The sequence below is a fragment of the Castanea sativa genome, chromosome 8 (assembly GCF_040712315.1).
Source record: "Castanea sativa cultivar Marrone di Chiusa Pesio chromosome 8, ASM4071231v1".
NCBI lineage: Eukaryota > Viridiplantae > Streptophyta > Magnoliopsida > Fagales > Fagaceae > Castanea > Castanea sativa.
In genome coordinates, this window is record NC_134020.1 from 16,737,253 (window position 1) to 16,751,351 (window position 14,099).

Sequence of the window (14,099 nt, forward strand, 5' to 3'; positions counted from 1 at the left end):
AGCCTGACTTATGCACAAGCTAGCCTAAAGTATGGTTCTAGCAAGGTCAATCCCAACTCTCTTACCTCAAACTAACGGGTCATAGCACAGTAGAAGGGGCTAAGGCCTAACAATACAAAAAAGGCCCCCACATTTGGCGACTCCGCTGGGGAGTTGGGAGAAAGACAATGAAAGCATGCAAATCCTCACAAGTTATGCCTTCAAGATCAAAGACGATGCAGAATATGAGTGTGGTTCCATTGTAAGCAGAATCAAGGCCAGAAATGCCATACCAACCCAATCAAGCGGAAGGTGCCAATGAAGTGGGGCTGTGGGCACAACAAAAATGGAGTCGCCACCTAGTTGTATGGTTTAGGAACCATGAATATAGTGTCCTTTCGAAGAAGGACCTTTGATCTTACTACCAGAGTTTGGGTTCAGAGTTTAAGTACAATCTTGGGAAGGTGTTAGGCACCCAAGATTGCCCAACACTAAGGTTGGCCTCCCATCATTATGTCTTATATCTTAACCTAATTAAAAACATGTTCAACACTTATATACTCACACACACACACACACTAGCATACATCTAAGCATACAATCATGGCATCATTCATCCCAAAACACATATTTATCTATCTATCGAAACAAAAGTGACCAAACATATTAAAGAAACCCTAGCATTCATCTGACATATGAAAACCCCATCATACATCTAAAACAAGGCAACAACTTACACATGGTAGTGAAGCATATCATCATAGCAAGGAAAACATATTACAAAAGCCTAATCATACATCTAAGCATGTTCCACCATATCATCAAATTAAAATCCTAACACAAATGCATAAACATTGTTGCTGCATGACTTACCATTTACTTACTTCTCAGTAGCACAACTCCTATGACATCAATGCATGAACATGTAAATGGATGGCATTAAAAATAAGAAACCCTAATCTAGACATGTGATAACAAATAAACATGTTAAAAGGTGAACAAGCAATTATAAGGCTTAAAATATATGAAAAAGAGGCTACATAGATCAAACATGTGAATGTAGAAACAAAACAAAGAAAAAATTAGGATTTCTCAATAACGGCATCACGCACGCTAGAACATGTTTACTATCCACACCCCTAACCCTCTAAATCTTTTCCTAGCATTTATCTTGCTCTTTTTGCCTTAATAATTTGATTTGTTGCTTTATCTATGTTAGGACATATGTGATTTGATATTAGGAACATATGTCAACATTTTATGTATTGGCTAATCCTTTGACAAAACGAACTTTACTTATAATTGGGTAGATCTAGAATGTGTTTAATACTTCAAGGAACAAGGTTTCAAGTTCAAGCGTTAAAACCATGCAAGTCTGTCCAATAATCAAGTAAAGAAGTGCTGGATTTTAAATTTCGACAACTAGATCAACAGCTAGTATCTATTGAGGTTTAAAAGTGTTGAAGCCTGTGGCTCGATAGCTATCTCGATAGATGGCTATCTATTGAGGTTTATGAAACTTAATTTTTCAGAGCTATTTTTCATCAAATCTATGAGTATGTGTATAGGCTTTCTTTTCTCACAACCCTAAATATATATAAGGATTATTTTAAGGGCTGTCACACAAAGCATAGTTGCACAAAAGCACAATTCCACAAGTGTGAAGAAAAGTGTGACTGGAAACCTAGTTGCTCTAGTTCAGCTATTGTGTTTGTACACCATAGGGTTTTGTGACCAAGCAACTTAATGATCTTCATTGTGTGATGAACTAAAGAACTTTGCAGCTAACATCCTTCTCAAGTTGGTGATCAAGTCGTGTACTAGGATCCCCGCATCTATTGGTTAATCACGTACTTGGAGCCGTGCAATATAAGGAGAGATTGTCACTACCAAACAAGTCCAATTAGGTATTGGGGTAAGGGTTCAACTGTAGGTTGGTATAAGGTATTGGGATTCCTTTACTTGTAACCGCTTGTTTTGATAATAGTGGATTCTCGGGAATGGTGACCTTAAAATCACCCGGTGGAGTTTTTGCCATGTAGGTTTTCCTCATTCGTAAATAAATCACCTTGTCAATTAATTTCTGCTGCATATTTAGTTATTTGGTGATTTGTTTGTGCTGCCATGCTCATTGCATGTAATTGAACCTAATTAATTCACTTGGTTAATTAATTGGTTAATTCATCATAAGGGATCAATACATTTTGGCCTATCAAGTGGTATCAAAGCAGGCACACTCTGATTAGGGTTTAATCTTTGCTGTGAGATCCATTGACCCCTGTTTCACATGGATAGAGGACAGTCACTTATTGTGTCTCCTTTATTTGATGGTACTAACTATGCATACTAGAAAGTACGCATGAGAGCTTTCTTGTAGTCATTAGATGAGAAAGTGTGGCAAGCTGTGGAAATAGGTTGGACCAAGCCAAAGGAAGCGCCGGCTGGGATGATGCAAAGATCAAGGTGGTAAACTTCTATAGCAGGGCATTGAATGCTTTATTTAGTGCAGTCATAAATGAGGAGTTCAAGAAGATATCCTCTATTGAAACTACAAAGGAGGCATGGACCATTCTCCAGACAACCTATGAAGTAACCAAGGCTGTCAAGGATTCGAAGTTTTAGAGGCTCACTACTAGCTTCGAAGAAATCGAGATGGAGGAGGATGAGTCATTTAATGAGCTCTATTCCAGGCTCAAGAACATAGTAAACTCAGCATTCAATCTTGGGGAAACCATTCCTGAACCCAAGATTGTGAGAAAGGTGCTTAGATCTCTACCCAGAGATTTCATGCCAAAATCATCGCTATTGAGGAATCAAAGGATATTGACAAGATTCATTTAACAGATCTCGTTGGAAATCTACAGACCTATGAATTAGGTTTGACAAGGATTGGCAAGTCGGGTAAAGGCAAGAGCATGGCATTGAAGGCCAAGAACAGTGACACGAATGAGTCTTCTGATGATGAAGATTCTAAAATGAAGTCCTATATCACCAGGCAATTCAAGAAGTTCATGAAGAATGCTAATGCAAATGATTTTGATAAGGATCGTAGACAATCAAGTTCGTCTCAGTCTAAGAGTGAAGAAGGATGTTAGGGATGGCGGTCAGTACATTGTTCCCTCAGGACCCAAGTGTTTCGAGTGTCAAGGCTTTGGTCACATGAAACAAGAGTGCCTTATCTATCTCAAGTCCATTGGGAAATGCAAGGCACTTGCTACAACTGTGAGCGACACTGAACTTGAGGATGATTCTGAAAATAAAGATGACGGAATTTTAAATTCCTTCATCGCCATTGTCAATCCTACTGAGGGGATTGTAGAAGATGAGGATGAAGAAGAAAACTTGGTGGAATCAAAATTTGAGAAGATGGATAAGCAAGGTGACATCCACACAGCCTATGCAAAGTTATACAAGGTCTCGGAAAAACATAAGAAGCTGTATAGGTTGGCCACCAAGAAGCTTAGTGATGTGAAGCTCAAACGAGAACAACTCTCCAAAAAGTTTGATGAAGCAAATCAGACTATTGGAGCACTGAGGTTTGAAAACAATTTCTTAGCTACGAGAACCAAGAAGCTTGAGGCAGAACTGTTCCAATTGAGAGCTTAGTTGGAGAGGACCTCGAGTGCAAAGCTTGATGAGATGCTCAGCATGCAAAAATTTGCCTCCAATCGAATCGCTTTAGGGTATGACTCTCCTAATATTGCTTCTTCTAGTACTACTGTATTTGTTTCTCCTGCTAATATTATTGATTCTAAAAATAATGATGCTAAAAATGTTATAGCTAGTTAGAATATAGATAAGGATAAATCTATCTTAGGAGCATCCCCTAAGCTTGCTAAGAAAGAAACCAAAAATTGTATGGCTAAGAAGAGTAATGCTCAAAAGTCCAAAGAGAAAAAGCAGCATCTTTATCATCACTGTGAAGCAGCTGGACACACTCGATCAAATTGCTACAAGTGGCAAGCCACTCAGCAGAACAATAGCATGGTCTTGGCAGGAGACCTGAGTCAGTTTCCATCCTCTCTTGCTCCTCTTGGAGATATCCTCAAAGCCCTCATGTTTCTTACGAACTTGAATAGGTGCAATTCTTTCCTCTCTTCGCCGGTTCAAGGGTTCGCCAAAAGGAAAGGTTTTTCCAAGTCGTGGAAGGAAAATGGTTTCAAGTGATTTTGTCACTTTTTCTCTCTCTCCCTCTTTTTGTTATGTTTGCATTACTTGTGTGTTTTGGTTTTTTTTTTGAGACAGTCTAGTTTTTATGCATTGCATTATTTGACATGTTTTTGTTTGGTTGCTTTTCCGTTTTTTTTTTTTTTATTCATAAAAAAAAATTGAAAAAAAAAACAGTGTGTATTTGTGTACATTGGTACTTGTGTACGTTGAATGGCTAATGAAACAAAGTTTTCTAAACTTTGTATCTTTTGTAGCTTAGATGAGCATCTCTATGCACAACTAAGCAAGTGAGCTTTGTGACTCATGTTTGTGATGAGTAAGGTTAAGCGATCTCTTGTTCTTAACACTCGTATCACTCTTTTTTATGAGAAGGACTAGAAAATCCTAAGAGAAAGGCATAAATAACCATCTTACCACTGTTGTCTGTCAATCATGAAATGACATCGGTATGCTTCAGCATAGCAAATGTGCAATGTCAAAAAGCTTAACATAATTGGGTATTTCTTTTCTCTCTCTTATATGCTCATGCATGATACGCTCAATAAAAGAAAAATAAAAGCAAATAGATCAAAATGCTTTAAAACATGATTGCAAGAGTGTATTCTAGGAGATGTGGGAGTTATATGATGTACCTTGTAGGTGATAGTCCCCATCATGCAGTTATGATTGTGTGTGAGTTCAATTGATTTGCTCATATCTCAAATCGTCATAACATGTAGACACTTATTCAATCTTGCGATATTTTCACAAACAACATGCAATATTCTTTGCTACTTTTGATACATGTGTAGGTACAATGTGATTTGGCCATCACAAGGTTTACATGTGCTAATGTATGCTCACTAAATTGTCTTAACTTGTTTTTTAAATATAAAATTAGTTAGACTTGTTTAATGTGTGTGTGTGTGTGTTTTGGATCTAAATGCATGACATTTTTCTTGGTTGAGAGATGATTTTAAGCGCTTAAAATGTTGGTTGGATCTTTGGTTAAGTAGCATGCTTGATTGCATTTATATTTGTGTTTTTCTCTTCTTTAAAAAACTATTTTTAAGCAATCTCGATAGCTTCTCAATAGCTCTCAACAGATAAGCTATCTATCGAGTCCCTTCAGCTACTTTTTATTGCATTCTCGATAGCTCTCGATAGCTAGTTCGATCCATCAAGAAACTTTCTGTCTCCTCAATAGCTTCTTGATAGCTACCTTGATCCATCGAGCTTCTTTGCTTTGGAAATGTCTCATTAGATCCTCGATAGCTGGCTCAATAGCTAAAACACGCCTTTTTGAAGCTCGATAGCTCTCGATCGATAGAGGTTTATGAAGTTTCTATATATACGTGCCTCGCGATTTCAGATCCATTCCCCTCAATTTCCCTCGACTACTTTGAGTCTTTTCACCTCCCAAACACCTCTCACTCACTTCGAACTTCATTCCCAAGCTTTCTTTGACCTTAATCTTGCTTTTCTTCACTGGTAAGTCCTTAATCCCTCTCTTCATCATGCATTTCATATGTTTAACCTAACATTTGGGATTTTTGGAAAGTTTTGAGATTTTTCAAAATCAATGAATTTTTTGCTCAATTTTTGGGATGGGTTTTGTCAAAATTATTTTTAAACTTCATGCATTGCATCACATGTGCATTATAATAATGTTTCATGCATTTTAGATGTGTGTTTACCTTGTTGCTATGTTGTGTGCTGGTAGATTTGGATTAGGCTGAGCCTATGATAAATTTACAATTGCATGTCACATGTTCATGCATTCTCATGCATACGTACCTTAGAATTCTATAAATTTTGATATAGTTGTTGTTTGGTACTTTTCTGATTGTCTCCCTCTCCTTCTCTCTTTTTCTCCCTCTTACGTTAGTTGCGTCATGGCACCTAAACGTAAATCGACTCCGTCCCAAAACCGTCTTCATTCTGAGGCATCTTCTTCTTCTTCTCCTTCTGACCCACTCCTTTTCACGTACAGTTCCGTGATGAAAAGGCCAAATTAGACTTCTTGGAGAACTTTTCACGACGAGGCATTCATTTGGAACATGAAGTCATTCTATTAGATTTTTATGACACTGACCTACCCACTGTCATCTACAGTAAGGCTTGGGAGTCACTATGTGGCGTCCTGGTCACGTGCCCTTCCGTGATCATACAGGAGTTCTACTCCAATATGCACGGATTTGATTATTCTATACCCCAGTTTGTCACTCGCGTTCAGGGTATACGTATGGCAGTTACTTCAGATATTGTATACAAGGTACTACACATTCCTAGGGTAGCGCATCCTGACTACCCTGGCTATGAGTGTTTGAGGACAGTGTCCAAAGACGAACTCTCGTCTCTATTTTGTGAGACACCTTCTTCTTAGGGTGATTATCAGTACACCCGTTGCTCGGTCTTTGCTAAAGGTCCGAGGTTCATTAACATGGTGATGGCCTTTTGTTTTACATCCATTGTCTCATTATAACACCATCACAAAGTCTCGTGCTCACTTTTTGTTATCCCTCATTGAGGATCTTTCGATTGATTTCCCTTCTCACTTTGTACTCTCCTTTATAGATGTCTATAAAGATACGGCGACCCATGATAAGCTCATTTTTCCTTCGGCTATCACGTGGCTCCTTCACCATTTTTTTGTCTCCTATCCTGAGTCTCCCCACTTCACGTTCATGTGTGCCATTGATGCCGTTACCGTTAAGTGGAGTTTTGCACAGCTTCACTCGAGGCAGACTCAAAACGAGACGATTTCTCCTCCAGCTTCTACTGCTCCATCCACATCTGCTCCCTCTTCTTCTATGGCGGTGTGACTCTTGAGGCCATCATGGCACAGCTTATGCGCATGGATGCTCGCCTTAACACCCTCAGTGATGAGTTGTGTCAGGTGAACACCTGTGTTAGTCGTATTGCACGACGATAGGTTGGCATGGGTGGTTTCACAGTTGCTTCTCCATCTTCACCAGCGTTTGAGGATGAGAGTGACGATGGCTTTGCTAGTGATGATGATGATGAGGATGATGTTGCTGGCTTGCATAGTGATGATGAGATGTCTACTTGATTATCTAAGATGACTCTGTCTCACACTAAGATGCCTTAATGAGTTTTGTTTAAAGTGTTTAAGAAATACAGGTTATCAAAGTCTACTTGTCATGAACTCTCTTCTTGGAAAGTTTTTCAAGAGTTTGTGTTAGGATAGATTTTATTGTATTTAAGAAGTGAGTATGAGTTCAGTGATTTATGACTTCTCTCATATGTTCATTTGTTTGTTGTGGTTTTGTCATGGATTGCCAAAGGAGGAGATTCTTAGGACATATGTGATTTGATGTTAGGAACATATGTCAACATTTAATGTATTGGCTAATCCTTTGACAAAATGCACTTTACTTGTAATTGGGTAGATCTAGGATGTGTTTAATACTTCAAGGAACAAGGTTTCAAGTTCAAGTGTTAAAGCCATGCAAGTTTATCCTAGAATCAAGTAAGGAAGTGCTGGATTTTAAATCTCGACAGTTAGTATCTATCAAGGTTTAAAAGCTGCTGAAACTTGTGGTTCGACAGCTATCTCGATAGATGGCTATCTATCAAGGTTTATGAAACTATGTTTTTTAGAGTTGTTTTTCATTTGATCTGTGAGTATGTGTTTAGGCTATCTTTTCTCACAACCCTAAACATATATAAGGATTATTTTAAGAGCCGTCACACATATTACAGTTGCACAAGAGCACAATTCCACAAGGGTGAAGAAAAGTGTGACCGCAAAACCTAGTTGCTTTAGTTCATCTTGAAGAAGCTGCTGTGTTTGTACACCATAGAGTTTTCTGACCAAGTAACTTCATGATCTTCATTGTGTGATGAACTGAAGAACTTTGTAGCGAACATCCTTCTCAAGTTGGTGATCAAGTCACGTATTAGGATCTCCGCATCTATTGGTTAGTCACGTACTGGGAGCCGTGCACTACAAGGAAAGATTGTCACTACAGAACAAGTCCAATTGGGTATTGGGTAAGGGTTCAACTATAGGTTGGTATAAGGTACTAGGATTTCTTTACTTGTAACCACTTGTTTTGATAATAGTGGATTCTCGGGAGTGGTGACCTTAAAATCACCCGGTGGAGTTTTTGCCGTGTAGGTTTTCCCCATTCGTAAACAAATCACCGTGTCATTTAATTTCTACAACATATTTAGTTATTTGGTGATTTCTTTATGCTACCATGCTCATTGCATGTAATTGAACCCAATTAATTCACTTGACTAATTAATTGGTTAATTCATCACAAGGGGTCAATACGTTTTGGCCTATCAATCTAGCATGTTTCTTGCTTTATTTTGCTTTTAGCATTTTTTATAGCTTTTTTCCATATGCTTCCATGTTTGTTCATGTGCGAGTTGCCTTTCCTACATGTTTTATGCTTTATGCCATGCTTTAGATGCTTAGATCTATCTTTTTCTTGTTTTGTTGTTTAGGTCTACATGCTCAAATGCTTGATATCATGTCTTTGGCTATGCCTTGCTCAGATCTACATGTTTGTGTCCATGTTCTATGCTCCTTTGCCTATGTCTATGCCTTCACATGCTTTTATGCTTGTATTTATGTTCTTTCATGCTTTTATGCTTACATCCACATGCTTAGATGTATATTCACGTGCCTTCATACACTTTTCCATGCTTATATGTGTAGATCGATGTGTTTACATGCTTAGATCAATGTTCTCTACATTCTTTATACCATTATTTATGTGCTTGCGTGCTTCACACCATGTTTATGTGCTTAGGCCTAGACCTTGTTTGTCATGCCATGTGCTATTGTAGCCCTTTTGTTCCTTTTATCGCATTTTCTTCTGTTTTGGCCTAATGGTTAGGATCCAATCTAGACCTTATGGTTTTTGTTATCATCCATACCTCAAGGCCCACATCAAAGGGTTTGGATCATCCTATTTGCATGTCTATGCTTGCTTGTTTCTATACTTTATGCTTATGCTAGCCTCTCTTGTTCTAGGCACTTTGCCATGTTTAGCTCCCTCTGTGGGCTTGACTTTGTCTGGTTACATTCAACGCCCATGAGGCCTTGTTCAGATGTAACCATTTAGGAGGCAAATCCAGATGTCGGGTTGCTCCGTGTGTACCTTTCCCTTTTCCGCTCCGCGTGATGCTATGCATACCATGCTTGTTTATGCTTACATATCCATGCATGAGTCTTGCTTGCTAGTGTGTCATTCATGCTTTAACACAATGAAGTTATGGCATTCGATGCAAACCTACATTTTTCCCCTGCGGAAACCACCTTTTGTTTGCTTTCTTGCTTGTTTGCCTTCTTACTTGTTTGCTTGTTTTCTTGTTTCTTTGCTTGCCATGTCTATCATGCTTATCTACTTTGTGCCTTTTTCATATGCTCTTTGCATCTTTTCTTTCCATTGCTTGTCTACTGGCTTCTTGTCTTTACCTTTAAATGTACATATATGAAGTGAGGATGCATGGAGCTAGGGCACGGTCTCCCAAGCACAAGTAAAAAGGGTGAGGACTCGAGCATGTGTATATAAGCCAAGCGGCTATGTTTAGTAGGTTTAGGGTTCTAGCCTCTTCCATTTGGTTATGTACTCTTTTAAACCCCTTTTCTTCCTTCCTTATTTCTCTCTTAGATGGGTTGTATTAGGTATATCATGTCGTGTACCATTCATCCTCATCTCTAGAGTATGACGACACCTATTTACTTTCCTGCATCTATATTTTAGGCCATGCTCTAGGGATGTAGGTATTTACTTTCCTACTTTGTGTGCTATCATTGTGCATGATGTATGTATATATGCTGGATAAATATATGTTTGTATCGCATACAAAATATATATAGCGAAAAAATAACGGATCTACTTCATTCATAAATGTCAACATGTACTATGTAAGTTTCAGAATTTAAGAACAAGAGACTGTACCTTGGTGCGGTAAATTTCAAAACCGAAGATTAGAAGCACTTGGGAACACTTTTAATCTTTACTCCAATTCCACTAACGCCCAATAAGTGTGGTCTCTCAATCAGTTTTCCAAGGGAGAATGTTAAAGTGTCTAAGACTCCTTGCACACCATTTCACAATAGTGTTATTTTTTCTCCTCTACAAAATTCTATATGTTTCTCTCTTTGTATCTAATTGATTATCTAATTGGGCTGGCATTTTGGGCCTTTCCAATTGGACTTAAGTGTGTGGCTTGGAGTGGGACCAAAATGGACAATAAGACACTAGTTCCAATGGGCCTTGGGCTTTTCTGTCGACTCTTGACAAACTCAAAGTTACCATTAACTATATTTAATACCACTATATAAATATAGTTGCACTCTAGGCCTTATTTATAAATTATATCTCAAGACTTTATTGTACATGCAACCCCTTCATAAAATATTCGTAATAATACAAAGTCATGAATATAGACTGCCACTTTGAAGATTACTACATCTTAATTCCTTGAGTATCCGGTTTAATCCTTCAAGTTACTCATAATATATTTATGAAATCCAATTCCATAAATACATACTTTAGTAACTCCTTACTAAAGTGGTTAGGCCTAACACTCTGAATAATTGAACCCATTAAACTTATCTCAAGGGAATATTTTGTATCTCCATTAAGAGACTGTGAATTTCATCTTAAGAATATATGTTCCATCAACACTAAATGTGATTTCCTAACATACTGAGGTTTTGATCATTTCTTTAGATCTCACTCTTGATATATCAAAGCAACCTACACTTCATGATCAGGTCCATTATCCTCTCAGGATTAAGAGTTTATGTAAACAGAAGTCGTGAGTTTATTATTCATTTGACCGTAGTTAGGAGAATAATAAATCTCACACCGGTCCAGTTCAATATGTTTTAACTCTTAAAACATATCAACATACCAACTAGAAATCTCCATTTCCATGATCAAGACAAATCATCTTAGTTGATATGTTATAGTCTTCGCAGATGAAATGTTGAATTTCATCACTGACTACGAACTAAAGTTCTAAGTTTACAAAGAACTTGTGATTTATATCTTTTGTGACTAAATCACATACTATGTATCTCATGGACTATATAATAATGTCTCAATATTCATGTTACCATTATTTTTAGATAATAATAAAACAACTTTATTAACCACAACGTTAAGTCATACATAATGGCATACATAGCATCATACAATATAATTTAAGGCACACATCCTAACAATATATATACCTGCTCGCCCCCTTCCGGTGTGATTTTCGTAGTCCATGTCACCTAAGGCAAAGTGATGCCTAATTTCCGCGGAAAAGTAAAGTGACATGTCGCCCGATTTTTTCCATGGAAATCTAGTGCTTTGCCCAAATGCCTTAGGAAAGCATAGATTGGAACCACACCAATTTAGAAGCCAAACCTCAAAGCCCCCATGCATGCAAAGCCCCCAAAACCAATGCCAAAATCACATTTTTTTCTGCTAATCTCTGAAAATTAAGGTTTTATAAAAAAAAAAAGGACTATCTTTGGACACGCATTATGGGGTGCCTAACACCTCCCCCACACGTAACCGAACTTCTGGCTCAAGAATCAAGATTTTTTGCCATCCACATTAGATTAGGAAAAATGCCATTTTTCTTAGCCTAGGATTGGTAATAAAATCAATTAGAAATAGGTGACCAATCACACTTTAGAAAAACCCAATGATGTGGTAGTATTAGATACACCCCAAGATTTTACTCATAAGATGACTAGTACACAGGTGCCTCGTCATAGTGGAAAATTTGTTCGGCCACCTATAAGATTTATAGGTTTGGGAGAAACTTATTAAGCTATCCTAGAAGTGGCTGAATCTGATCCTTACACTTATGAAGAGACAATGAAAGATATAGATTCACATCATTGGGTCAAAGCTATGAAATCTGAATTGGTTTTTATGTATTCCAATCAAGTTTGGGATCTTGTAAAGGCGCCTAACGGCATTAAACCTGTTGGTTGCAAATGGGTTTACAAGAGGAAGAGATGGATAGATGGAAAGGTTGAAACCTTTAAAGCAAGACTAGTGGTGAAAAGGTATACACGAAAAGAAGAAATTTACAATGAGGAAACTTTTTCACCAGGCCATGCTTAAATCTATCAGAATTCTCTTATCCATTGCTACTCATTGTGATTATGAGATTTGGAAAATGGATGTTAAGACTGCATTTCTTAATGGCAATCTTGAAGAAGAAATCTATATGATGCAACCGAAAGGTTTCATAGCAAAGAACCAAGAGCATATGGTATGCAAGTTGAAAAGATCCATTTATGGACTTAAGCAAGCATCTAGATCATGGAACATCAAATTTGATCAAGCAATCAAGTCTTTTGGCTTTGAACAAAATCTTGATGAACCATGTGTGTACAAAATGTTAGGATTAGTGCCCTTAAATCTTATTGTATGATGTTATGTATTTTATTATGTATGACATTATATATGACTTAATGTTGTGTTTAATAAAATTGTTTTGTTATTATCTAAAAATAATGGTAACATGAATATTGGAACATTATCATATAGTTCATGAGATGCATTGTATGTGATTTAGTCACAAACGATGTAAATCACAAGTTCCTTGTAAACTCAAAATGTAGTTCGTAGTCGGTGATGAAAATTGAGCATTTCATTTGCAAAGACTATAACATATCAATTAAGATGATTTGTCTTGATCATGAAAATGGAGATTCCTAGTTGATATGTTGATATGTTTTAAGAGTTAAAACATATTAAACTAGGCCGGTGTGAGTTTTATTATTCTTCTAAATGACTGTCAAATGAATAATAAACTCATGACTTATATTTACATGAACTCTTAATCCTGAGAGAATAATGGACTTGAACATGAGGTGTAGGTTGTTTTGATATATCAGAAGTGAGATCTAGAGTAACGGTCAAAACCTCAGTATGTTGGGCAACCACATTTAGTGTTGATGGAACATATATTCTCAAGATGGAATTCATAGTCTCTTAACGGATATACAAAATATTCCCTTGAGATAAGTTTAATTGGATTATTATTCAGAGAGTTATGCCTAACCACTTTAGTAAGAAGTTACTAAAGTGTATATATATATATATATATATATATATATATATATATATATATGGAATTAGATTTCATAAATATATATAATGAATAACTTTAAATGATTAAACCGGGTACTCAAGAAATTAAGATGTACTAATCTGCAAAGTGATAGTCTTCTTTCATGACTTTGTGTTACTACGAATATTTTATGAAGGGGTTGCATGTACAATAAAGTCTTGGGATATAATTTATAGATAAGGCCTAGAGTGCAACTATATTTATATAGTGGTATTAAATATAGTTAATGGTAACTTTGGACTTGTCAAGAGTTGACAGAAAAGCCCAAGACCCATTGGAGCTAGTGTTTTATTGGTCCCTTTTGGTTCCAGTCCAAGCCACACACTTAAGCCCAATTGGAAAGGCCCAAAAGGCCAGCCCAATTAGTTAATCGGTTAGACACAAAAGGAGAAACATACAGAATTTTCTGTAGAGAATTTTGTATAAACACTATTGTGAAGTGGTGCATGGAAGTGTTAGACACTTTGACATTTTCTCCCTTTAGAACTAATTGAGAGACCACATATCTTAGGCATTAGTGGAATTGGAGTGAAGATTGAAAGTGTTCCCAAGTGCTTCTGATCTTCGGTTTTGAAATTCACTGCTTCGAGGTATACTCTCTTGTTCTTAAATTCTGAAACGTATATAGTACATGTTAACTTATATGAATGAAGTAGATCCATTGTTTTTTCCACTGCGCACATTCATATTTTCATCACAAAAGACATCAAGATAAAGTAGTAATGTTCCTAGTGCTTTATGTTAATGATATTCTACTCATTGGAAATGATGTGAAGGTTATGTCATCAGTAAAGGTTTGGTTATCAAGCCAATTTGATATGAAGGACTTGGGCGAAGCTAAC